The sequence below is a fragment of the Myotis nattereri genome (assembly GCF_964212035.1).
Source record: "Myotis nattereri genome assembly, chromosome: 1".
Classification (NCBI taxonomy): Eukaryota; Metazoa; Chordata; class Mammalia; order Chiroptera; family Vespertilionidae; genus Myotis; species Myotis nattereri.
In genome coordinates, this window is record NC_138075.1 from 62,156,892 (window position 1) to 62,183,503 (window position 26,612).

Sequence of the window (26,612 nt, forward strand, 5' to 3'; positions counted from 1 at the left end):
CATCTGGTTCCCCGTGGTTCCCTGTACGCCATGCTGCGATCAGAGCCTACAGGCTGGGGGGAGGAACCAAGAGGTAGTCAGTGCACCTCATAGTGACTGGTTGAGTGGTCATTCCAGTTGTTAAGCCGTTATGGTTGCTGGGCTTTTATTATATAGGATATGTATATACAGGTGTGCATATAGATACATACACACATGTATATATCAGTAGATATATACACACACATAAGTAACTTATTAACTTATGATTCAATATGAAGGCCAAAAATAATATTTCTTAAGTAATCATAGAGTATATAAGTATCAAGCCATGTAGTAAGGTAAATATACCATTCAACGTTACAGCAAACACCCACATATTGAATCACTGTGCTCTATGTCACAGGCACTGCTTGGTGTTAGGGATATAAAAATAAACACACACTTACTCTACCCTCAAGGAATTCACAAGCCTAAGGGAAAAGTAAGATACATGTTTTTATGAAGTAATATAGGTGGTGAAGTTTAAAAGAAAAGAGAAGGCATTTAAACTCTTATAGGAAGAAGGAAGACGCTGAAGTGAAAGTGATGTTTGAGCTCACACTTAATGGATGAATGGGAATGTTTAAGGAAAGAACACAGGTTGAGAGAAATGGCCTGCTAGGCATAAACAATGGCAGGTGTTCAGTCAGAAAAGTATATAAGGAGGTAAGTGTGAGGAGTTACGAAACCTGTGGATACCTGCAGCATATGGTACAAGGGGAAAAGTGAGTGGGAGTTACAGTTGGAGGGGAAGACAGAGACAGGCAGAAAGGACCTTTATGACACATTGGGGAGCCCAGGCTTGATAAGGTGGATAATGAGGAATCACTGCACATCAAGTGAAATTATGTGAAATAACTTTCACTGCTGCAAAGGTAAAATATGAAACGGGGCAGTATAGGAAAGAAGACAAGTCATAACATTATTATATATTATTCACAACAGAGCCCTTGGGGTGAAGAAAGAGGATTTCAACAATGACTGGAAGGTTTCTGTCCAAGGCTTTTGTGTAGATGGTGCTGGGATGAAGAATGTAGAGAAGAAGTTCATGAGGTCTCCTTGGATGTGTTGAGCTGGAGGAGCCTGAGAAGCATCCCTCAGACATAGTCAGTGGGTAGTCATTAAAGCAGTAGCAAAAAAAAAGGTGCAGGAAAAGAAAAAAGTACGGCCTAAAAAGTTCTAAAGCTGTGCTGCCCAATATGGAAGCCACTAATCCCATGGGGCAACTGAGCACCTGAGATGTGCCTAGCCTAAATCATATGTGCTGATTCCAAAGATTTCACTTAAAAAGGTAAAACATCTCATTAATAATTTGTATGTTGATTATAAGTTCAAGTAAAAATAGTATTTTAAATATACAGGATTAAATTAAAATATTATTAAATTTTATACCTGTTTATATTTACCATTTTTAGGTTTAGGTCAGTGGATAGAGCATCGGCCTGTAGACTAAAGGGTCCCAGGTTTGATCAAGGGCACATGCCTGGGTTGCTGGCTCAATCTCCAGTGGGGGGCATGCAGGAGGCAGCCGATCAATGATTTTCTCTCATCACTGATGTTTCTATCTCCCTATCCCTACCTCTCTAAAATCAATAAAAATATGTAAAAATAAATAAAATAAGTAAATATATAAAATGTTAAATTACACATGAAGCTAGCATTATATTTCTATTGGGCAGTGTTGGTCTAAAGGCTCTGGCCTTAACATTGAGGTAGAGTTTAAGGATGCAAGGACAGTCCAGGCATATGTTTTGAGATAGAAGTTATTCATGGACTGAGACAGGAAATAGAAAATAGGGAAGCACTCAAGACATGATCAGTTATTATCCTGAGAGGTCATCGTGAGGAAAGTGGTCTGACTGCAGCAGATATGCACATAAGGTGAACATGTAAAAAGAAGGGAACTTGTTTTTGGAGAATGATTATGGCCGAACATATATGTAGTATAAAATACAGAGCAACTGGAAAAGGTAGTGTCTTGATGAGAATATTATTTTAGGAAGAACATGAATCATTGGTACACATGATGAAGCAGAGAGAGGGAGAGACTGAAGCCATAAATGCAGAGGGAACTATGGCTGTTGTCTAGCATGAAATGATGTGTTTTAAGATGAAGGTGAAGGTTAAGGGAAGGGGGAAATGAAACCCTAAGAAAGATGCCTAAGCAAGAATGAAGGCTGTTAATTGCAATTGTAATTTAAGCCTCAGTCCATCATTGGAATAGTCAAGTCAACATCACACTTAGAGCTGAGACACCAGAGATGCGAGGCCACACCAGTTCTCCTGCTTAGCAAACACCTGCGAGGTGCTTTATTGGATCAAAACTGCTGAAGATGGCCAGTTGGAATGTCTCCTCCTGGAAGCTGCAGGAAATGCCAAGGTCACAGAAGATAGCACCATAATTAAGACCCACTGCCAGGTCTGTCTCCCGAGGCTTTTAGCTGCTGCAGACATTTGGTTTGCCTCATGTAGACACAGGATAAAATTCACCGAGAGTGATTTCTCACAGGCAACCAAGAAATGCGAACAGTAGCTTAGAGTACTTCTTGACTTTTGTTGCTAACTGCTGTGTGAAAGAAAAAGCTATATATAGGGTGTGTGTTTTTCATTCCTGTTTCTGAAATTTTAATGAGACCCAAAGTTAAAGTCAAAAGATTCACATTTTCAAATACAAAAGATAATTTTTAATTTGTAAAAAAAGATGGAAACACATATTTTAATTCACGGTAAATAGCACTGTGCTGATCTGAAAGACAGACTGATTTTGGAACTGAATATATAAAATATATGTAAAAAAAGTCCACGTAATCACTCCTGCAGGTTACATTTAATGTCCACACATGATCCCCTGTTGGCTCCAAAGTTGATTATACTCAAGAATCAAGAGGTAAAAACACTTGACAAACAAGGGTATTAAAATGACTGCTGAGACAGCAATTGCATTACTGACTTCCCCTGAATCTTCAAAAACATCAAGTTAGTTCTCACAAAGGGTGTCAAATTGAGTGCATGAGCAACTGAATCCTATTTTACCTTTATAAACTTCTTAATGCAATATATCCTCTTGTTGACGAAACCAGCAGATCAAATCTCAGTATAAAGGGAAAAGTGCATAGATGATGTAATAAAGGTCAAGCTCTTTGGGTCAATTCTCCCCATGCAGTGCTGATAGGAAATCCAGAACAGGCAGCAGTAAGACATTGTGGTCTTTAATGGTTTGTCCTCAGTTGAAATTCCAAATCAAAGTGCTATCACACTTTGGAATTTTACCTCCTAAGTATGCATTGTATTGTACCTTTGATCAGAGTTTCAGCCAAGAAATTAAGCAATATGTGATATAATTAATCCTAATTAATCAAGAAATGTTGTGGTTAACTATGGCCATAAACTCGTAGTAAGAACACTTATATGAATTTTTTAAGAAAAGCAATGGAGGAACTAGAATTTATATGTCTGTTTTCTACTTCTGCAGATTACACTCAGATATTTCTTTCCTTCTGATTTTACCCCAGTCCTGCAGTAGACTGTGATGCAGTGTAACACTTGGAAAGTAGCTTTGTGATCTTAAGCCTAAGTTTCCTCATAGATAGCATATGAAAAATACCATCTCCTCTCATGCGGTTGTTATAAAGATTAAGTGAATGAAAGTGTCCAGTACATAGCTGATTCTTCATAACAACTCACAATAACTATTATTATCACTATTATTATTATTCAAAGGGCACATAAGTTTTGGTTTAAAAACTCAAGAAAGGTATTTTTATATATTTAGAGCATTAATTCTGCTCCCACCCCCAGACGATACCTTCAAAACTTTACAAACTCCTTCAAAGTAGTCTACACATTAAGTAGACCATGATAACAACTGTGAAAGAAGCAGTTGGCCCATTTTTGAATAAGTAAAGAGAGAGAGAGAGAAAGAGATAGAGAGAGAGAGAGCGAGAGAGAGAGAGAGAGAGACCTACTCAACTGAATGTAGACACCAACTTAAATAAAACAGAGACCAAGATTTTAGCATTCTTTTCATCATCAGCCTCCACAGCCTCTGCCTTACCCTACACCCCTTTGTGACTGGCAGCTTTTATCTCATTTTCCAATTCATAATTATGATAGTATATAGTTTCTAAATGTAAGCTGAGCTTGTAGCCCTTCCTTCTCTAAGTCAGTGTTGGGCATATGGTTTTGTCAGTACTGAGCAAACACTTGTCACATGAAAAGGATGCACTTAATCTATCTTTTTACTTGACATTGACCTGAAAGGACATGTTCACACAGTTCTCTCCAACACCACACACATACCAGGAATTTAGAAGATTGCAGTAAGGAAGCTGAAAATAAGTTATGAAGATAAACCATATTTCCATATTTACAGTACAGTCAGTGAGGAGTTTTTCTGAGAAGCATGACCCTATATTGTAATTTATGATTTTATACGTGCATATCTTAAAGTAAATGTCAACCATGTAGTCAAGCTAGAGGGCCAACATGAATGCTGTGTTTGAAAGACATTAGGGGATTTGGCAGACAGATGTGTCTTTTAACTTTGACCACATCCATATCATGCCACACCAATAAATGACAGAAAAGAGAATAACAATTTTCAAATGGGTTAGTTATAGACTTTATAAACAATGAGAGCAGACTCAGTTGCATGATTTCAGTGTCTGTCCAAACTAGTTCCAATCTAATGGAGAAAAATCAGCACTTACATCATTTTCCCCCATGAACACTCTTTCTACAGTTATAGGAAAAAAAGAGACAAATTTGACTTTGATTTTCTGTCAATGACCACTGTGGTCTTTTTTAAAGTGATGCATGAAGAGCCTGCCCCAATATTTTGATGTCACTGCCAACACTGCTATGTCAGAGCATCTGGGTCATTTGCCCGAAGGTCGCTCTGAGAGATGATTATAAAACTGATCTGCCAATGGGCCTCCGTGCCTCAGTCAGGGAGCTGGCTCTCCATTTTCCAAGGCAATTTTCTTGGCTTGCTTAATTAAGAAGATGGGCTTCTCAAATCTTCATTTATTTTAGAGATTACAGGTAAAAAAAATAATGACTTAAAATTCAACAGGTAAGAAAGAGTAAAGTCGTAATATTTAGTAAGAGTATACTATATGCCGGATGCAATAAATATCACTCTCATTTAACTCCAAGATGGCACATTCCCATTTGACACAGAAGGAAACTGAAGCCTGAAAAGAATGGTATTTATCCAACAGAATATGACAACTGTGTGATAGGGCTGGGATTTGAACAAAGGGTTTTCTCAACTATATAGAAAACATATGTAAGGGAGAAAAGACTACAGTTAGACCAGTACTTAAATATTGGGAGATTGTTCTTTTGGTTTCTTACCTTTTTTATAAACTATGCCCTAAAATGTATACTAGTAAACTTAATGTCAAATTGCTTACTCCTAAACTATCTTGAAAAAAATTAGCCAGGTCAAGTCTGACATATTTTTACAGGCAGCAAATATGCAAAAACTCGTCAGGACTTTTCTTCTCACCAAGAGATTTCTGGTTAAAACGGTAAATAAACAATAGCCCAGCCTGCATGGCTCAGTGGTTGAGCATCGACCTATGAACCTGAAGTTCCCAGTTTGATTCCCCATCAGGGCACATGCCTGGGTTGCAGGTTTGGTCCCCAGTAGGGAGCATGCAGGAGGCAGCTGATCAATGATTCTCTCATCATTGATGTTTCTATCTCTCTCTCCCTCTCCCTTCCTCTCTGAAGGAATAAAAATATATTTTAAAAAAGTAAACAATATATGTTTTTATCAGAATGTCATCACATATAGACCTCTTTTAATTCTTGTAAATCATCTTTCAGAAGATGGCTTTAAGTACTGAAGCCTAATTAGTATAATTGCCATATTGCAATAAATAGTCAGTTACTGTCTTTTACTCAGTCATTTGCAATCACTCAAATATATTCAACAACAATATTCATTTTTGCTGAATTATTAAGTAAATGTAAAAGATTTCCCCTGGCCATCTCTATTCATACTTAGATAAGACTCTATAAGGCAAACATGAATATATCCTGTGTTGTTATATTCATATCTGTGTTTCATTTATAAGAAAATTAAAAGTGTTTTAGAGATGAAGGGGAGTTAATGACAAAAACCATTATAATTGCTTTATTTTCCTTTTTATACCCCCCTTTACATAACTGATAGGCACATATATCAAACTGCTAGGCTTGAATGAACATGCTGTTCATAGTGAGAGCCACAATCTTTCCTGCTTTACTTTCTGAAGTTTAGGCATTTAGAATTGTAGGTTTAAACTCTGAGTTTCCTAGAGACCTTAGCGGGAAAACCTTATACTAATTGAGCTGAGAAAGTTCATAATACTTTTCCCTCAGCCTGAGATAAAACAGAAGTTGGCAGGGAATACTGTGGAGAAAAATTCTGATAGTTCCCACAGATTTCATCAACACCAATTTCTCAAATGTGTATCTCATCTTTTATTTTTCTTCTAGGTTCTCTTGACACTTGGTCTTCAGTGCTAGCAAAAAAGTGACAACATAAGGAAGGGACTAACTCAAGAGGTTCAATTTGCCCAAATTATATCATACATTTTCAATTAACAAACTCTTTTAGTCTAAATGTGAAATAACAGAGAATTAATAATAACAGCTAACACTTATTGACTATTCTCTATGTGTAGAACATTTTTCTAAGTGATTAACATACAATTTTCTCATTAATCCTCACAACAGTCCAATGAGATAGATGCTATTATTAATTATCCCATTATACAGATAAGAAAATGAAAGCACAGGGACTCTAAATTGCCACTTTAGGTCACACATCTATTTACAGGTAAAATCCAATTTGAATGCAAAAAAAAAAAATTGGCTCAAGTGCTTGTGTTCTTAAATATTACAATGTATTGCTACTAGCAAATATGCTTATACACAAGTTTTTTTTGTCAAAAATATCCATATGTTGTTGAAATTGCGGCTATATCTAGCTACACTGAAGAGCCACATATCTTCTATAAATTATACTATAGAAGGATATGTATATAATTTGTTAAAAGGAAAATGCTACCAAGTGCCCCTACTTGATGGGATTATGACTGAGCTCTACTTTTTTAAAAATATATTTTTATTGATTTCAGAGAGAGGAAAGAAAAGGGAGAGAAAACATTAATGATGAGAGAGAATCATTGATCTGCTGCCTCCTGCACACCCCATGCTGGGAACTGAGCTCTACTTTTATTTGCATATGCATATGTTTATTTGTTATTGTACTATTTATTTTCACAATGCATATGTTTTACTTGCACCATTAAAATAAATTTAGAAAGAAAAAGCAGAATTTCTAGGGGAGCCCTCTGATACCAAAGGCAGCTGGGATATGAATTACCACTAAACCTTGACTTGCTTCCCATTGGAAGTCCAACCTACTTTTCATTTTACATAGCACTTCAGAGTTTATAGAAAGCTTGCAAATGTTATCTAAGAATTATCCATTAGAAACTTTAGTTCCATTTAGCCTTCTTTCTGACACAAAGGTCAGAAGAAGGTCCAGAGCAAGTGCTAGTATAAGGAACATGGAATAATATGTGATGGCATGGGCAGGGCAGGCTGGGATCTATATGGAAAGAATTATGGCTGTCCTGGTGGCAACTTAACTCTCATACAAGCATCCTGGCCTCTGGTCGCAAACCCAGAGCTTCTGTGTAGTCAGGGAAGGTCAGAGTATGCAATGCTTCTTCAAGGGAGGATTGTTATGATGGTGGCAACAAAATTGGCAAGTTAGGAACATTCTTCAATAAAATTTCTTTATAAGAAAAAAATCATCAGCGTTGAATTACAGCATGCTGTCACATAACAGCTTTCCCATTATTAAAATAATCTAGTCACTGAGGAAAGGGGTAATCTTTTTTTTCCTTTTTTTATCAGATGATGCAGATATCATGACTTCTTTCACAATGGAGTTTTGGTGCAACCCAAAGAAGTATAGCTAAGAAATCAACCTATGAACCAGGAGGTCATGGTTTGATTCCTGATCAGGGCACATGTCCGGGTTTCAGGCTTGATCCCCAGTGTGGGGCATGTAGGAGGCAGCCGATCAATGATTCTCTCTCATCATGGATATTTCTGTCTCTCCCTCTCCCTTCCTCTTTGAAATAAACTAAAAAATAAAATAAAATACAGATTATCTAAGCCCCTACTCTTGTAGAATTTGATTCATTTGGCATGGGGAGAGGCCTATAAATGAAAAACAGGTGCTAATACAACACAGAATCTATACTAGTTTACCTTATAGATTTTCATCTAAGTATGAATAGAGATAGTGAGGACAAATCTTTCACATTTGCTTAATTAATAATTCAGCAAAAATGAATACTGGTGTTGTATATATTTGAGTGATTGCAAACTTGGCAGATCCTATAGGCAAATTTCCTCCCATATTTCACATCTTCAGAACAGCCTTAGTCATTGGCACTATAGCAGACTGTACATCCACTGAAGGGTGATGAGGTGTGAAGTTTTAGTTCAGATAAAAATCTTGTCTACACTTTCAACTCAAATGCAACTGAGAAAAGAAAAGTACATTCTCACAACAAGAGAATATATAGCAATTTGAAACTTGCACATAATAAGTAAGAAATATTAAACTGTGTAGCAGAAGTTTAAGGTAAAATTTGAGCATTTTGGACTCTTTGGGAAAATGCCTAATATGGACAAGACCTGGAGTAATTATGTCAAAATCAATGTATCATTGACCGTATTTTTATTAGTTTGTCTCTGGTTTGGGTCCCTTTTCATAGGAGAAGAATATGTGCCTTTACAGTGAGCAGAATAGTCCAGATGTGGCATAATTAATTCAAATCAAGATGAGAATAAATACTAGGCAACCTATAGACTCTAACATAAGCTTATTTGCACGAATTCCCAGGGGTGCTACTTATAGTAAAACTAAGATAATATGACAACTTCATTCTGGAGAGAGAATGTGATTTACACATAATGATGTAAAACCTGTGTTAAAACATTGTAACTAGCCTGAATCCCTCAGGCAGTGTGTTTAAATGTGATATCCTCCACACTCAATCAAACCTGCATCCTATTAATTCTCATGTGATCTGACCCATCAGGGAGTGATGTGGGGGTAAGGGATAGATGGATGTGGGTGCGAAAGCTTATTTTGACATCAGAGGAGGTGGCAGAAATAGCCTGAGCTCTCAGACAAAAGCAGTTCAGGATCTCACCACCTGATCCGTTCAGGATCCTACCACCTGATTGATTATTTCTGGAACTGAGAGAGCAGTGCCATCACCAACACTGGGCTTGAACTTGTATAGCACGTGACATCATTCAGAGGGGAAGGCATATGCTTCTTCATCAACAACCCCCCCCCCCCACACACACACACACATACACACAAAAGCCTAACAATTCTTTATTCACTCAATAAATATTTATTATCTACTAAGTGCCAGGCAATGCTGGGAATGCATAGATGAACCAAACAGACAAAAATTCTGCCCTTATGAAGCATATATTTTAAGGCAGGGGTCCTCAAACTTTTTAAACAGGGGGCCAGTTCACTGTCCCTCAGACCGTTGGAGGGCCGGACGATAGTTTAAAAAAAAAACTATGAACAAATTCCTATGCACACGGTACATATTTTATTTTGAAGTAAAAAAACAAAACAGGAACAAATACAATATTTGTATTTGCATGTGGCCCGCGGGCTGTAGTTTGAGGACCCCTGTTTTAAGGGGTAGAGAGAAAAAGTCAAGAAAATAAATGTCAGACATAGTATATCAAGTGGTGATAAGGGCTGCCGGAGTATATTTATTGTCTTCACTAGCTGAGTATAGACAGAGACCCCCAAAAGTTAGTAACCTTGAAGCCCTAGCAAAGGTCAGGGCTGTGTACCACCCAGTTAATCTAGATACCACCCAGTTAATCTAGGTAATGGTAGCTGAAGCAACCTCCCTACCTTTAATCATGTAAATTGCCTAAGGGTCATGCTATGACCTAGTCTGTGTGTCATTGAAACCTCCTTACCCTAGGGCTACCCCAGACAAACCTCCTTACCCTAGGGCTACCCCAGACAAACCTCCTTACCCTAGGGCTACCCCAGACCAAATAAAAGGTTGGAGCGGCCTGAGCATCGGTGGAAGTCTCTCTCCTTGAGTTAGACTTGCCCGCCTGGTCCCCCAATATTGCAAAATTATATTGTGTCTTTTTCTCTCATTTGTGTGCGGCTCCTCTTTCAGATACCAAACCCTACTCCGCACTGGACGTGGAAGGAAACACACTCAGCAAGGGCCATGGAAAAAGAGTGAGAAAGGGGTAGAGTCCAAAGGTGGATGATGGAGACATAATTTTAAATAGAACAGTTAGAAGAGAATCTCACTAAGGTGGCATTTAGGCAAACCCCCTCCCCCTCAAAAAAAAAAAAAAAAAAAAAACTGAAGTGAGGAAGTACACCATGTGGAAGTCGATAACATTCCAGGAGATCGGACTAGCAAGTTAAAGGAGCATGGCAATCACAAGAGATTTCAGTATCTGAATTAGTGGTGTGGCTTCACAATATAGGCACCAACACCTATCCTGAAGTTCAAATCTATGCATAATATAAGATGGTTGGGAAGTGTGTTCTCAGTAATTATACAAGTTCATCAGTTGCCTTAGACTTATGGAAAGCAAAAGGGTGGTGAAGTTTGGTTTGTGTATATCTTGGGGAATTTGTCAGGTGTACTTTTATTCCTTTCAGGTGTTTTTTTTCCCCCAATAAAGGACAATTTTATCACATAAATTTGAAGAAGTAAGATGAATTAAATCAGAATCTTTAATTTATCCTGAAAAGAATAGCATAAACACAGGACTAGCTCGATTTCCAGAGTGGGAGCCATGAATCCTTGAAGTGAATAATTCTGGTAAATTTACATTGGCTACTATTGGTTAGAACATTTTCTTTTTATGGTTGCTGTAACAAATTACCATTAACTAAGTGGCTTAAAACAACATACATTTATTATCTTACAGTTCGATAAGTCAGCAGTCTGACATGGGACTGACTCTCCAGGCTTAACTCAAGGTACTGATAAGACTGAATTCCTTCCTGCAGAATAGGATCCATTTCCTGTCTTTCCTAGATGCTGATGACATAGGTTCAAGGCTCTCTTGCTCCATCTTCAAAGCTGGCAAAGGTGGGCTGAGTTATTCTCATATCCCTCTCATTGCTTCTGCAATCACATCTCCCTCTCTGACTCTCAGACCTCTCTCCGTCTTCCACTTCTAAAGATTCCTGTGATTATATTGGACTCACCCAGAAATCCAGGATATCCCCTAAATCCTAACTTAATAACATCTGCAAAGTCCTTCTTGCCATGCAAAACAGTGTATTTATAGATCCCAAGGATTAAGACTTCGACATATTGGGGGCCATTATTCTGCCTACCTCATTAATTATACTTGTCACTATCTATTTTTTTTTCACAGTTCAGGAGCTGATAAAAATTTTATAAAAAAGGTTTGCAATAGTCACTGCAAAACTAGCAAGGGACAGAAAGGCCTTTTACATATGGGCAGTTACTTGAACAAAAACTGTTTTCTAGAGTAATATTTACTAAAAGGGAAAAAAAATAAGAATGAAGCAATCAAGGGAATCATTGCCTCCTTGTATATTATACTAATGTGTAAATTGGAACAAATTAATTGACTATTGTGAACCTCAGTTTCCTTAATGCAACCTTTCAGGATTATGAGAATTAAAGAGGGTAAACTGTATACCACATGGACTAATATAGCACTGACCCACATGGCCACTTATTTTGTCATTATTGCTTTTGTTCGTACCATCAGCATCAACATTTTTTTTTATTCACTTGCTTCCTAGTTCCTCTAAACTAGTTTCTGAATGAAAACTTAGATTTTAAACTACATTCTATGTAAACTAGTCCTAGATATTGCATTTGACCTAAATAAATGTTGCTGCTATTCTCTCCTTTTGCATTTAGGGGAATCTTGAGCTCACTATGCAAATTAAATCCACCCAAAGGCCAAATCAGTATGCTGTGGCACGAACCCTGAAGCTATTTTTAAGAAAACTGCCCTGTGGTCACTGCCCCTCTCTTTTCTTCCCTCTCACAGCTGTTGCTGAGAGAAACAGTCACCTGGCCAAGAGTGGCAGCAGCTGTCTGTGCAGAGAAAGGCTGAGGCTCAGCAGCCATGCTCCCACCTCCTGCTGAAGGCAGCTAGCAAGCTCAGATCAGGTGAGCAGTGATGTTCAAGACCAGACTGCCCCTGGGGCAGCTGGACATCTGCCTGATGACCTTTTGGGCCATCTGCCTCTTCAGAGGTGGCCCAGGTGGAGGGAAGAGCAGCAGCTACCTGTTGTTGCTTCTGCTCTATTTCTGATAAGTCTCGAGTTCATCTCTTATGTTGGAGTAAAGTCCCCAATGCCTCAACATTAGATATGTAGTATGTCTAGTATCTGACATATTAGGTATTTTGGATGATATGGACCCTGCAGCTCCCTCTGGAGGAGACCCATGTCTAGACCCACGTTAGCACTGGGGCTGATGTCACTGTTTACACTGATTTACCTTTCTCTGACCTTTCATCTTTGTTGACATGAATGACAGAGCCATTAGATGTTTAATATGCTCTAGGAGGTCACTGAGGCCAACCACCTACATGAGGGACAAGGAAACAGGAGCCTAGAAAGGGTGTGGTTTGCCCAAAGACAAGACTAGATTCACACCTGATCTGGCCCCGATTCACTGCTCTCGCTATGGCATGTCCTTCACCCACTCTGCGAATCTATACTGCTTGTTCTTATTATCTTGAGATATGCTTGCTGTACGGAGAAAGCAGGTGAGTATCCAAGTTAATTTAATAGTTTAAAGTTAAATAGTCTTTTCTTGCAGATGAATGGATTGCTGGCAATAGAATGCAGTAGCCCTCTGTGGCAAGGATGGTCAGGAACAATAATAAATTGAAGATGCAGTACCCTAGCCTGGGCTTGGTGGCTACCTTACACATGACAGCTGTGTTGGCCTAACCAGCCTTTGGAAACGGAATAGAAGACAGATGGGTGGCTGAAGGAAAAGTTGGTGAGTGATCAGAGGGAAGTCAAGTAAACATGTCCCTCAGATTTCTCTGAAAAATGGATTCACTATTTCCATGGTCCCAAACACTCACCTATCACTGATTAATAAAGTGAAGCCTACAGGTACCAGAATGTGATCCTCAAAGGAAATAATCTCAAATGTCAAATCTATCTAGTCTATTTTTGAAAAACAACCCACCTACCTATAAACATAAAAATAATAAGAGTTTTAGGACATAAGCTTGCGTGTGATTTAATGATGGGGACCATTTTAAAGTCAGTTTGTTTGTTTTCCTTCTGGAAAAAAAAAATCATGCCTCCCTTTTCCCCCCAGGACTCAACACTGTGCAGTACAAGTAACAGGCACTCACAAATATTTTAACATGATGGCATTTCTTTTACATTCACCTAAAATAGGCAAAACTCTCAATTTCCCCTTTTCATGATTTTTCAAGTGGCCCAAGTTCACTTGGCACAACAGGCAATACAAGAGCAATCAGCCAAGAATGAAATGCCCTAAAGAGTAGAAAATCAGACATTAAAAACACTCGCTAGAGAAAGTCCTCAGCATGGGGAGCAGGCAAGCACTGCAGCCAAGCCACGGAGGGCAGAGACCAGGCAGAATACATCTGCTCCAGAAGATCTCATGATTCCATTATTTTCCATGTTTGCTCAGATTAATCAGAATCTCTAAGCCTTCTGAGGCTCCCTAACACCCAACTAACAGCTACATCAAGGGTAAATATATGCTAATCTGTTAATGTGCACCCATCATCATTAGCTGAGGAGACTGGCTCCTCTACACAACTGCTAAGGGTTTCTTAAATAGAGAACTAATGGAAATGTCTTCAATGATCTTCCACGCTAAATCTGCGTTGTTTTTAGTGCTCACACACATGCACCTGTAATTTTTTATAATTTTGCAAGATGGCTTCTAGTAGACAGTAGCTTCTAAGAAAAAACATCTCTATGAAGCATGTAGGTTACTCAAGTGCATTTAATAGACTTCCATTGAGGGCAATTTGTCATCAAGAATAACAATATAAATATTATGATTTATGTCAGACTCACTAATTATATTCATCACAGTCCACATTTTGGAGTAGCTCCATCTACTAAATTTCCTTGTTATTTTCATCTTCATTCAACTGAGAGCCCTCCTGCCGTTCGGACTAGAACAACTGTTGTTTATTGGCCATGCAGATCAGCTTTACTTTCTCTGCCAAAGGTAAATACCCTAAAGGAATCCAAAATTACACTGAATGAAAATTTGGATGAGCATCATTTGTGCTTTAATTTGAGTAAAAACAGTCTTCAAAGGTTATGTGCTGTGAGGGAGAATTGGCTTATTAGGTAGGCCTGAGGTTCCTAAATAATTGAAGCTATCCCAAGTGGACTGGAATCCCAAACTGGTTATTTGGTATTTACCTACACCAGCAATAAAACAATTACTTTGAAAACAATGGTGTGCCTGGTTTGGTCTCTGAGGACCACATGATTCATTTACATGCTAAGTATCAATGTGGCTAAGCTGGCCACATGTTTGCCTGCATCCACCCAGAGAGCAGCGACCTCAGCATCTCTCACCCCAACCTTCCTTCTGCACCAGATGTCTTCATTTCCTTACCTATCCCACTGGTCCCCCCGGCTTTGAACAAGTCAGTCTTCCTGCTACTCAGTTTTAATGCTAAAAAGGGAATAATTTGTACTTTTTAAATTGCAGAATGCCTTTAGGAATAAATGAAATAAATCAGGCAAAGCAGCAGTGTCTAAAGCACAGTAAATATTTAACTAATGCAAGTATTTATTATTATAATCATCTTCATCACACCATCATCATCATCCTCTTCACCAACTGGCCCAAAGTAAGGGGCATGATAATAACAGGGGGATGGAGAAGTAGGGACACAGAGCTGGGTCAGGAGGATCCTTGCAGTGGGAAAAGGGAGCTGGGATTGAGGCCTGAAACATTACCATACCCGAACTGTCAGCAACCCTTCAGCCTACTGGAGGGCAGATGTGAAAGACAGTTGATAGAGTACTGATATAATGGGCCATTTCACCACTGGGCAAATAAGAACACAGCTATGGGAAAGGCTTGGGGTGAATGTTACACTCAGTGGATACAATTCAGTCCTTAAGTCACGCTGCTAAAAGCTCTATAAGCCTATTCATTCCATATTAAACAGCTGTTTCCTTAGGTAATTTATGCTGCAAGCTGTCCTAAATGCCTTGGGTACTTTTTACTTCCCCTTTATTGATTTAGAATACAGGTATGTGTGTCCAGTTAGAGAAAAGATGTTTTGTCTCCATTAAGCTAAGCTTTGAAATTTCCAAGTTGGTCACCAACAACCACACCGAAGTGCTCCACAAAGCTATGTGATGTCAGTGAATGCACAGTCCTTTTCCCAGGGCAAGCTCCGCCCCTCACCCTCCTGGGTCCTGGACCAGTCTCCTGGGAGCCTTTCTCATCACCTATTTCCATTACTGTTACTGCCTTGCTTATAAAATGCACCCTTTGAATGTAACCTTGTTAGAGTATAAATCAGATGATGTCACTCTGCCTACACAAAACCATTATATTTTAGAATGAAATCCGAAGTTCCTACCACAGGCTGTAAGGAGCTCTGGCTCTTCTTCACACCTTCAAACCCATCTGGAACTCCTCTCTCTCTCATTCCATGCCTCCACTGGTCTGCCTTCCCTTTCTACCTCTTCTGTGTCTGTTTTTTTCTAAATGTGGAAATCTTCCCCATTCTCCCTCTGGCTACTTGTACTCATCTCAAATGTCACCTGCTCCGGTGGCCTCCCTGATCAGCATTTTATTACCTTTAGAGCCTTTTTTACAATGGGCAGTCATTTTGTGCATTTGCTTGTTTAGTAATAACTACAGTTCCTTCTGAGGAAGAGCCTCTAAACCACTGCTGTCTCCACAGCACCAGGCCACTGCCTGGAACAGAGCTGACACATAATGTCATGAATGAATATCAGAATGCTTCCTTCAAGACTGTCTCATTTTATGACAAATAGCATGATGTTTTCTAATTATGCTATTTCTTTATAAAAATTTGGGGGGATAGAAATGGATCACACAAAATAGATTAGGATTATATAAAAAGGCCAGAGAATCACTGATAGAGCTAAATCACCTGATGATAGTTGCTAAAAAGAGTTTCCAGAACCTTTTTCAAGAAGCAAAACTAAGAACTAATACATATATGTAGGTGAAATGTCTGTTTTATAAAGCCATTGAGAAATCATAAAAAATGTCTGTGCCCTCAAGGCCTAAATATTCCTAAAACAAATATATTTTTTTTAATATTACTTATTCCTTTTAAAAGAACCTGATTCTGCATTTCACAGTGCATCACTAATGATAACCAATCCATAACTGGCTTGCAACAGGGATTCTGGTGAGGTTTTGTGTGCCCTTGAACAAGGAAAATTACCTCCTCCCTGATGATTCATTTTTGAAAAGTGGGAATAAATTTTCAAAAAGAGCTTGAGAACTGTTTTGGCAGGAGGTGGGGGAGGTGTGTTATAATTACAGTTCTTTTATTTTCCTTTTTACAGAACAAATTGTAAAGATGATTTTTAGAATGCTTCCTTTTCTATCCAACCACATGCCTACCAACTGCCCTTACTGAACAGTGAGCTTTAAAGGGATGCAGGTGTTAAAGCATATTCATATGGAAAATGTTCCTCAAACACGGTCCTAAATGTTTGGATACTTATGGTGACCAACCGTGTGGATATTTATGGCAGAGTTTGTTCATCCATTAAAGGGGAGTATTTTTCCATTATAATTCTCATATCTTGATAGAACACCCACCATTTTATATTCTGCCTTTCTAAAGGAATCCTATGTTAAAACAGGATGTCTAGTTGCTTATTTTTGCATTGTTAGAAAATATGTTCAGGCACATAAACTGTCTTCCAGTTAGTAGTGCCTCTTGCCTTATTTTCTGTTTCACCTGCGAACACTTCAATGAATGTATAAACGTTATCTGGACAGACCATGGGTTTTTGTGACTATTTAATTTTCAGCCTATTAGTCCAGTGGTTTTCAGCTGGTGTGCCGTGGCACACTGACGTGCTGCAAGAATTTTCAAAACATGGATTACTCGACTGACTGTTGAATCAGTGGCACCAACTTCTGTTCCCTTAGATTGTTAAATAAAAAAGTGATAGCAGCCAACACAACAAAAGCCATCTGGTGTGAATGAATCCAAATTATACCTATTTGTTTTGTCAGATCAGCAAAAACTATATTCTTTTGGTGCGTTGAAGAATTTTACTAACTAGTTTATGTGTGCCATGTGATGAACAAGGTTGAAAACCACTGTGCTAGACTAAAGTTGTATTTCTTTTTCATAATGTCATAAAGCAACTATCTATTGAAAAAGGAGCAATATGGTAGCAACTGTTATTTCTAAAGGCTGCCATACTTTGGTGGAGTTAGGATAAACAAATACACCTGTATACATTCAAACACCACTTCTCCAACTTTCCCAAAACTGTCATTAGATTGTTCTGTTCTATAGCTTCCGGACCGCCCGCATTGTATAACAAGTCTTCCACACATAAACAATTAGGTAAGGAAAACACGGTGGAGTGGGCAGGTGTAGGAATAGAGTTGAATTTGAAATGAAAGTCCTTCATTACACTAGAAACTTGACACATAGACTTCCAACTCTCATTAGCATAAATACTTTATTAAAACAGCAAAGTGACACCTGGGATGTTTTGAGTCAAGAGTAGTTCCGTGATACCAGCCCAAGAGAAAACACCACCAATTCCAGTCTGCAGGCCGGCAGGTGGGCAGCAGGCTAGTCACTGAGGTATATGTAATTGGAGAATCTTTCAGGGTGAAGCTAAAAATAGAACAGACTTGTTATAGATGTCCAAAAGGCTAAGAAAAATCTCTTAGCTAATATCAGAAGAAATAATATCTTCTGGCATTTGTTTTGGCCGCCAACTTAATCACTTTTAACTATAGGACCAAGAATGTAGCAAACTAAATTTTTAATTTAAATCTGATTAGATCTGCACCTCATTTCTAACTTTGTGCTTAATTCTAACATTTGAATTTTTACATTATAATTGCACGGCCCTTAACAAACATTTTGTACCTATTATGGAATACATCATTCCTAACTCATTGTCTAAAGGCCCCCATCTCTCTGCCATGGGAGCTCTCCTAATTCCTGCAACAGTGGTTATTTCAATGGATGGGACTTGCATACTCTCCCAGCGACCTACCAATAACTCTGGAGTTTGGATCTGTAATTCATAGTGATACTGGGCCTTAAAAAGGACCCAACTGTTTGTGCCAAGTCATGTGCCTATTTAGAGAGAGGAGTAGCATGGTAGAGGGAAAGAGCGTCTTCATTCTTCAAACTGTGCAATCCTGGCTGCCACTAAAGTTGGAAAAATAAGGTCAATGATTTATATTTTAATTTATCTTTCTCTAGCCAATGATTTGTTTGGGTTGATCCTCACCCAAGGAGATTTTTGTCCATTGATTTTTTAGGAGGAGGAGGAAGAAGAGGAGGAGGTGGAGGAGGAGGAGGAAGAGGAGGAGGAGAAGGAGAAGGAGGAGGGAGGAGGAGAGAGGGAGAAATAGAGATATCAATGTGAAAGAGGCACACTGAGGGGTTACCTCCCGCACACACCCTGATTTGGGCTAGAGATCGAACCTGGAATCCAGGTACTGCACCACAAGTACGTGCTCTTGACCAGGAATCAAACCCACAACTCTCTGGGGTGCGGGACCCATGCTCTCATCACCAAGAACACCAGCAAGGACTCTAACCTATGATTTTTTTTAAAAAAAATATATTTTATTGATTTTTTACAGAGAGGAAGGGAGAGAGTTAGAAACATCGATGAGAGAGAAACATCGATCAGCTGCCTCCTGCACATCTCCTACTGGGGATATGCCCGCAACCCAGGTACATGCCCTTGACTGGAATCGAACCTGGGACCTTTCAGTCCGCAGGCCGACACTCTATCCACTGAGCCAAACCAGTTTCGGCAAACCTATGATTTTTTAAAGTAATTTCTCATACATGATCTCTCTTGATATGCTCACACATGCAAAAATATAACAAAGGATTTTCGAAAACATTATAAGATAAATAATCGCATTTATTTGCCTTTGTTGGACAGTTGGCAAAACTGCTGCACAGAATATCGGCCTTCCTGCTGATACCTGCCTCCAAGGTCCCTCTTCGCAGCCCTGTGGGCCTTTTTGCCTCTCTTGGCTGCCCCTGCTCTGTTAACAGCCAAGGGCTATGCTGAGGCTGCAAGGGTCTTAATGATTCCTTTCAAAACCAAGTCAGCGGAGACAGAAAATATTGCACAAGATAATTAAATGTTTCAGGTTTTGTTCCACTCTGGAAAGAGAATAAGAGGCATAAACATTCTCAAGTATTGAGATCGTGTTTCCCATCTCTGTCTTTGTCAATTGTTGGCAATAGCTGAGAAGAATAAAAATTTAGGCAGAATACCCATTCCACCTCACACCTGGCCTTCAGCTAGAAGTAGGAAAAGGAAAGGTCTCTGCAAGGGACAGAGGTAAAATATTGCAGGAAGAGACCCAGAGGCATTCTGCGAAAAGAGCATATTGGGCTGTTTTGAGGGTTGTGGCTTTTTCTGCATAAGACAGATTTGCCTCCTTATTTACAAGGAGAGTTGTCCTCTTCCTACTCCAAGAAGAACCAAGAAACTGAGAAATCACACAGAAGTTCTTTTTGTAACATTTTAAATTTTATGTTGTAGTTTTGAAAAGAGATTTAAAATGAGCTAGCATTGTCACTAAGTCTGGGAAAAGGGAGAGGTTCCCACAGTCTTTTTCTTCCTCCTCAGAACTACAAGGTTCCTAGCTTCTCCTGTAATACAGGGCTCTCAAAAGTACTTTCAGAACACAGTTCCAACATTTCTTTTCAGGCAGTTTTTTAAAATATATTTTTATTGACTTCGGAGAGGAAGGGAGAGGGAGAGAGAGATAGAAACATAAATGATGAGAGAGAATCATTGATTGGCTGCCTCCTGCACGCCCCCCACTGGGGATCAAGCCCGCAACCTGGGCATGTGCCCTTGACCAGGATCAAACCTGGGGCTCTACAGTCCACAGGCTGACACTCTATTCACTGAGCCAAACCGGCTAGGGCCAGGCAGTTTTAAGAATGTTGGAAAGTGAACAAAAAAAAAAAATGTTGCTTCAACTGCAGTCTTCCCTCTGCTTTTGGCCCACAAGCACTGCTGACGTTGCAGAACAAATACCAGCAACACCACAAGCAACTTGAAAAAAAAATTTTTTTTGGACAAAGTGCATGTTATACAAGATTTAATTGAATACACTTTCTACATAGAAACAGCACAATGTTCACTGGGTAAACTCCAATCAATTGAATACACCAGGCATATTAATTATAGGAAATTGGGTATTCTTACCATAATTGTTCATAATAACCACATCCATGTGCATCAAAATCAAACCAGTTCTGATTTTACGACTTAAATAAATGCGACCCAAACACCCAGACTGATTTCAAACTCCCTGTTGCCACTGTAGACTAAACCACTATTGCTCATTAATAAAACATCAAGGTGAGATATAAATATACACGTCACCCTTTCAAAGGTATCATGGCTAAGGCCCTTATGCATAATGAAACTTCTTAGTGCATTTCTTCTGGAAAAATACAAAGTGCAACCAGCTGTATCCATCTTGGACCTAGAAATCCAGCTTTCATTAATCCAACATTTAGGCCATTAAGTCACCTATCATCAGCACAGGGAAGAGTGAGGAACTCAGGGGGAATTCTGACCAAAAAGGCAAGAATGCACAATTGTAAGGGCAGATAGCCCAGCAAGGGTTTGTCAGGGTGCATAGGAAGTAAGACCAAGAAAGCTCAGGTAATTTTAGACCCATAGTAACAGAGTGAAAAGCTACATCTGAGCAGGATGCTTCCTAGGGTGGAAAGAGGGGGCTCAGAGCCCAGTGGGAAGAAGAGCATTGCTGGCAGAGGCTGGCTAGTTCATGGGGAAGGACCCAGCAGGCCAGGAGATGCCCACTCTGCCTCTGTTACTGGCATTCTCACAGACAACTTAATGCTGTGACTGGGAAAAGAAAAACAACCACCACCAGTCTCCCAAATTAGACTTTTTTTCCTCCTAAGAATTGAGTTATTCTACTCCAAGATTGGATTCAGTAATCTCAGAAAGAGATGCAAGAAAATCAATTTCCTGATAAGAAAAAAAATTCTCATCAAGAGCACTCTTGGGAGACGGACAGGAAGAAAAGACTGCTGAGCAACATGAAATGAATAGCAAATATTTAAATTGGTATACCCATCCACTCAGGAAATGGGGTTTCAATGAAATAGCTATCAAAACTAATAATAAATGTTTTCTCTATCTGAGTCCGGTCACCCTCATTGCTCACCCTGTGCACAGGACCCACACCCCGGCTTGACATGCCAGTCTTCAGTGGAGCTAAAAAATAAGTCCCGTGGTTTGTAACTCAAATGGTGCAAGCCTAATGCTTGCCCTTATCATGTTTGCTTGTCTATCTATGCACTTGCAAATACCAGAACTTCTGGGCCCTGCTATGTGTGCCTAGCTCACAGTTCAGATCTCAGAACCTAACTCACCAAATCCATGATTTATAAGCTCTCTTCAAGATTCTAAATGCAATCATTGTTTTAAAAACTCATCTGCTTAAAATAAAAGGAAAGCATTGCCAGAAACTGCTGAAAGGCAAACAGAAAGGCCATTTAAATTTTTTTTAACTTTGCCCATCAGCTGCCAAGAAAACTTATTAAGTCTTTGTTTTATGAGGAATCATGAAACATGTCCAAAAGCAATTTTATATAGCCAGTAGGTAACAACCAAATATACTGCCATTCACTTTTACAGGTTTTCCCCTGCATCCACTGTAAACCTCTCAAAATGAAGGTACATCTTCCGGACACTCCTTTATTTTCTGTGGTCACAGTTCCCTGAACACAGTGGCCTTCCAATCAGTGTTCACAGCGGCCTTACCATCAATGCCCAATGTTCAATCAGTGTTTCAAAGAGAGAAGCAGTGCATTTTCCAATCACACATTTGTTTTTCTATTTCCTAAAACTAACATGAATTATTTATCCATTTTAATGTGTTCTTCCTACATCAAAGAAGATTTCCTGATAAATAAAGAATATAAATTCTGTATGATTTGTGCAAACATACAAGATTTCTTTTACAAAAAGATATCAACAACCGCCCGAGGTGGCTCAGTATTTGAGCGTCGACCTATGAACCAGGAGGTCATGGTTCGATTCGCAGTCAGGGCACATGCTTGTGTTGTGGGCTCCATCCCCAATCATGCAGGAGACAGCCGATCAATGAATCTCTCTCAACATTGATATTTCTATCTCTCTCTCCCTATTCCTTCCTCTCTGAAATCTATTACACAGTTGGAGAACGTTAACTTGATCTCACAGTATCTCAATTGATCTCAGAGGCCAATGTTTGCTTACCGCTGCATACCTTGTTTAGACCTAAGATAGTATATTTAAAAACAGACCTAGCTTAGACAGACATAATCACACACAGCAATAAGCCCACCACAGTGTTAAGATATTATAAAAAAAATGATAATGGTAAAAATAACTTTCTAAAATAATATCAGTTGTGTGAGTGGTGGGAGGTGTAGAGAGAAAACTATTTCAAGACTTGTGGATACTGGTGGGTCAACAGCGTGGGATAGAGGGCAAAGTAAAGGATTGGGAGTAAAAGTGTTATTAGTTTACAAGGAAGTGATCTCTATTTCCGAAAACTCTCATAGGAAGAGAACAAAAGCTTCCAACAAAGGAGTTGGTTGGGAGAGAGGGAAGGGAAAGGCAGACAATATGGGCTTAGTAAAATCTCCAGTCAGGTTGTTAGCTCTGCCCCGGGACCAGCTGAGTGAGTCCTGTGCTGGAGTTCTACGCCTCCACCCCCAGGTCCCACTTTACAGGGATGGGTTTGGAGCCATGTGTGTGAGGTAGATAGAAAAGGTAGTGAGGCTTCAGATAACGGACTTGAGAACCTGGCCATCTGCTCAGGTGTCTCCTCTGGCTGAAATACAGGAACACAAAGGCAATGTAGGGCCTGGAATCTGACATAAAGAAAGGAGCTCCCTCTATCCTCCCAGCACTCAGGACCTCCAAACAGGATCGTTCAAATTTCCATGGCCCTTCAAGCAGTTTCCATCTTAGATCTGGGGCCTTTATCCATGCCATTGAATTTCCACATTGGATATTTTATCCGGTAAATGCTTATTTCATCCCACTCTTCATGCACACATTTTGTTTAGAAAGAGTGGAAACTACACCTAAGCCAGACATCCTCAGGGGCAATTATACTTGTTATTTTAGACAATGGTCTCCTGGTAGAAAATCCTTTCTGTATGTATTTAAAAGTCTAGACTCCACAGTGTAGATTTTTGTTGGTCAGTGAAGAGGTGACATTTGAGCACAGAGCTGAAGGAAGAGAGAGAGAGAGAGAGAGAGAGAGAGAGAGAGAGAGAGAGAGAGAGAGAGAGAAGGTCATGTAGGTATGTAGGGAAGAACAAGCTAACAAGAAGGAACAGAACTGAGAAATCCTTGGGATAGGAGGCTGCCTGGTATATGCCAGAACAGCAAAGAGCAGGGGTGAGGCAGGTGGGGCGAGGGAAATTGCAGTAGAAGCTTTCAGAGAAGAGGTAGAGGTGCAGGTGGGAAAACATAGAGGTCCTGGTAAGCAACTGAGAGGACTTTGGCTTTCTTTTGATTGGTACAGGAGCTGATAGAAGGTTCTGAATATAGGAGTCACATGGTCTAACTCATGTTTGAAAAATCCCCCACTAGTCACTTTGTGGAAATTAACTGAGGGAGTGGGGGGTGGGGGGAAGGCAGATAAGACTAAAGGTAAAGAGATCATTTAGGAAGCTTTTATAATAGTTGAAGTAAGAGATGTTGTTAGCTTGAACCAGAGTGGTGGTAGTGGAGGTAGCAACTGATAGGTGACCAGATTCTGAATATCTATTGAAGATAGTGTGAGAATTTTTTAAAGGATTAGATGTGGTATGTGAGAGAAAAGCGTTGAGGGGAGAGGATAGTCAAGAGCTAGAGAAGTATGTAGGCCACCTTAGGCATAACTGTATTCTTTTATTTGCAGAGCTTGAAACTATAGGTGAAGAAAAAGGAAGGATTAATAAAGAACTGGGGCACATTGTTAAGTGAACAAATGGACTGTCATAATTTCCTGAACATGTCTCCATAAGAAGTATCACATTGCATTTTTATTATCTTCACTGCCTCTCTCTTCCATGAGGACAGGCACCATGTCTTATCTGTTTTGCATCTACAGTACTTGACTTCAAGAAAGTGTTCAATCATTTAAGTAATTTATTTCAACTCATTAATTTATTTACATTATTGTGACCAGAAGCCTCTGAGATTACAAGAAATATTTTAAGGAGGTTAACACAATTTTGGAGATAAAGCCAAAATAACTCCCTGGCTATTTTAGAAAAGAGCTAAAGAAAGGATACTTTAAGGTAAACATCTGTATTAGTCAGTTTTGCTTTATTAACAAACAATCTCCACATCTCAGTGGCTTACCAAAATACAGGTCTACATCTCATTCATGTTACAAGTTTGACACAGGTTGGCTATGGCTTTACTCTACCTTCCTTCTAATTCTAGAACTGAAGAAACAGCCCAAATCTGAAACATGCAAGGGAAAGAGCAAAAGTGGTGGCAGAAATGTCTGATGCTTCTAAAAGCTTCTGTACAGAAGTGGTGTGAGTTACACATATTCACATTCCATTGACTAAAGCATGTAATTTCTCCAACCCTCAAGTCAATAAAGGTAGGAATGTGTAATCCTCTTACAGGAAACCAGAAAGTTAATCATTGAAAACAGTAACATACAGTGGGGCCTTGACTTATGAGTGTCCAGACTAATGAGTTTTTTGAGATACCAGCTGTCTCTCGGCGGATTTTTTGCATTGAGTTGATAGAGTACTTTGAGTTAACAAGCTCCTTAACGAGCTCGGTCTTGGAACGAATTAAACTCGTAAGTCAAGGCCCCACTGTATCTACTACTAGATACTTCCATAAAATATAAAAAGACTAGGAAGTTTCTCTAGTCTCATGGGTCCCAAATGGGACCATGGCCAAGACTGGTGAATCTACTACCATAGGCATCTGGATCCATAAAGTTTGAATTTGAATGCCAAAGAGACCAATGGAAAACCAATGCTAGTCTCAGGGGACCATACTGGCCTCCTATTTCTTGTGGGTCAACAAATAATGATAATTAAGTAAATTCAAGGATCTCTGGCTTCAGAAAACCCTGCAGATCACCACTCAGACTGCATAACTTGGTAAATTTTCTTTTGTTTAGCTTCACAGGTATTGATTGATTCCTATAGGGATTTTGTTCTGAACTGTGAAAATGGGGAAAACACTGGGTACAGTAAGTGTACTTCCAGGAGTCAGTTCCTTCCAAATTTCTCTTCCCAACATTGAGTGTAAATACTACCTAGGTGAGGAAACTGCTTGAGCTTATAACTAACCAAAGGCAATTGACCAATTTTGTGCTGCTAGGTCCTATGCATATATTAAAAAGTCACTCATAATATGACTTCTAAACATGACATGTTGAAAAGGACATAGGGAAATAAGTGCTCTAACATTCAATGATTCTACAACTTGTGGTATGTTTTCACCTAAAGTTTTGTAGAGCACCTCTTTTAATTTTTAAATTTTATATTTTAAGTTTTTAATGTAATAAAATATGCATAACATAAATTTTGTCATTTTAACCAGTGTTAGTGTACAATTCACTAGCATTAACTATATGCTCAATATTTTGCAACCATCACCACCATCTGTTTCCAGAATTGTTTTATGTTCTCCAACAGAAACATGTACACATTAGACAATCCCTCCCAGCCCCTGGTAACTGCAATTCTACTTTCTATCTGTATCAATTTGCCTATTCTAAGTACTTCATATAGGTAGAACCATACAATATTTGTCATTTTGTATCTGACTTATTTCACTTAGCATAATGTATTTAAGGTTCATCCGTGTTGTAGCATGAACATGTCATTACTTTTTAAAGCTGAATAATATCCCATTAAATACATATACCACATATATCATCTGTTGATGGAACCTGAGATTGCTTCCACCTTTTGGTTACTGTTAATAATGGCACTATAAACATTGCTGTGCAAGGATCTGGTAAAGTCTTCGCTTTCAATTCTTTTGGGTCTATAGCTAGAAGTAGAGTTGCTAGATCACATAGTTCTCTATTAACTTTCTGAGGAACTCCATACTGTTTTCACCAACAGCCATACCATTTCATATTTCCACCAGCAGTGCATCAGTTTCCAATTCCTCCATATTCTTGTAAACACTTGTTATTTTCTTTTTTTTTATATTCTAGCCATCCTAATTGGCGTAAAATGGGTGGTTT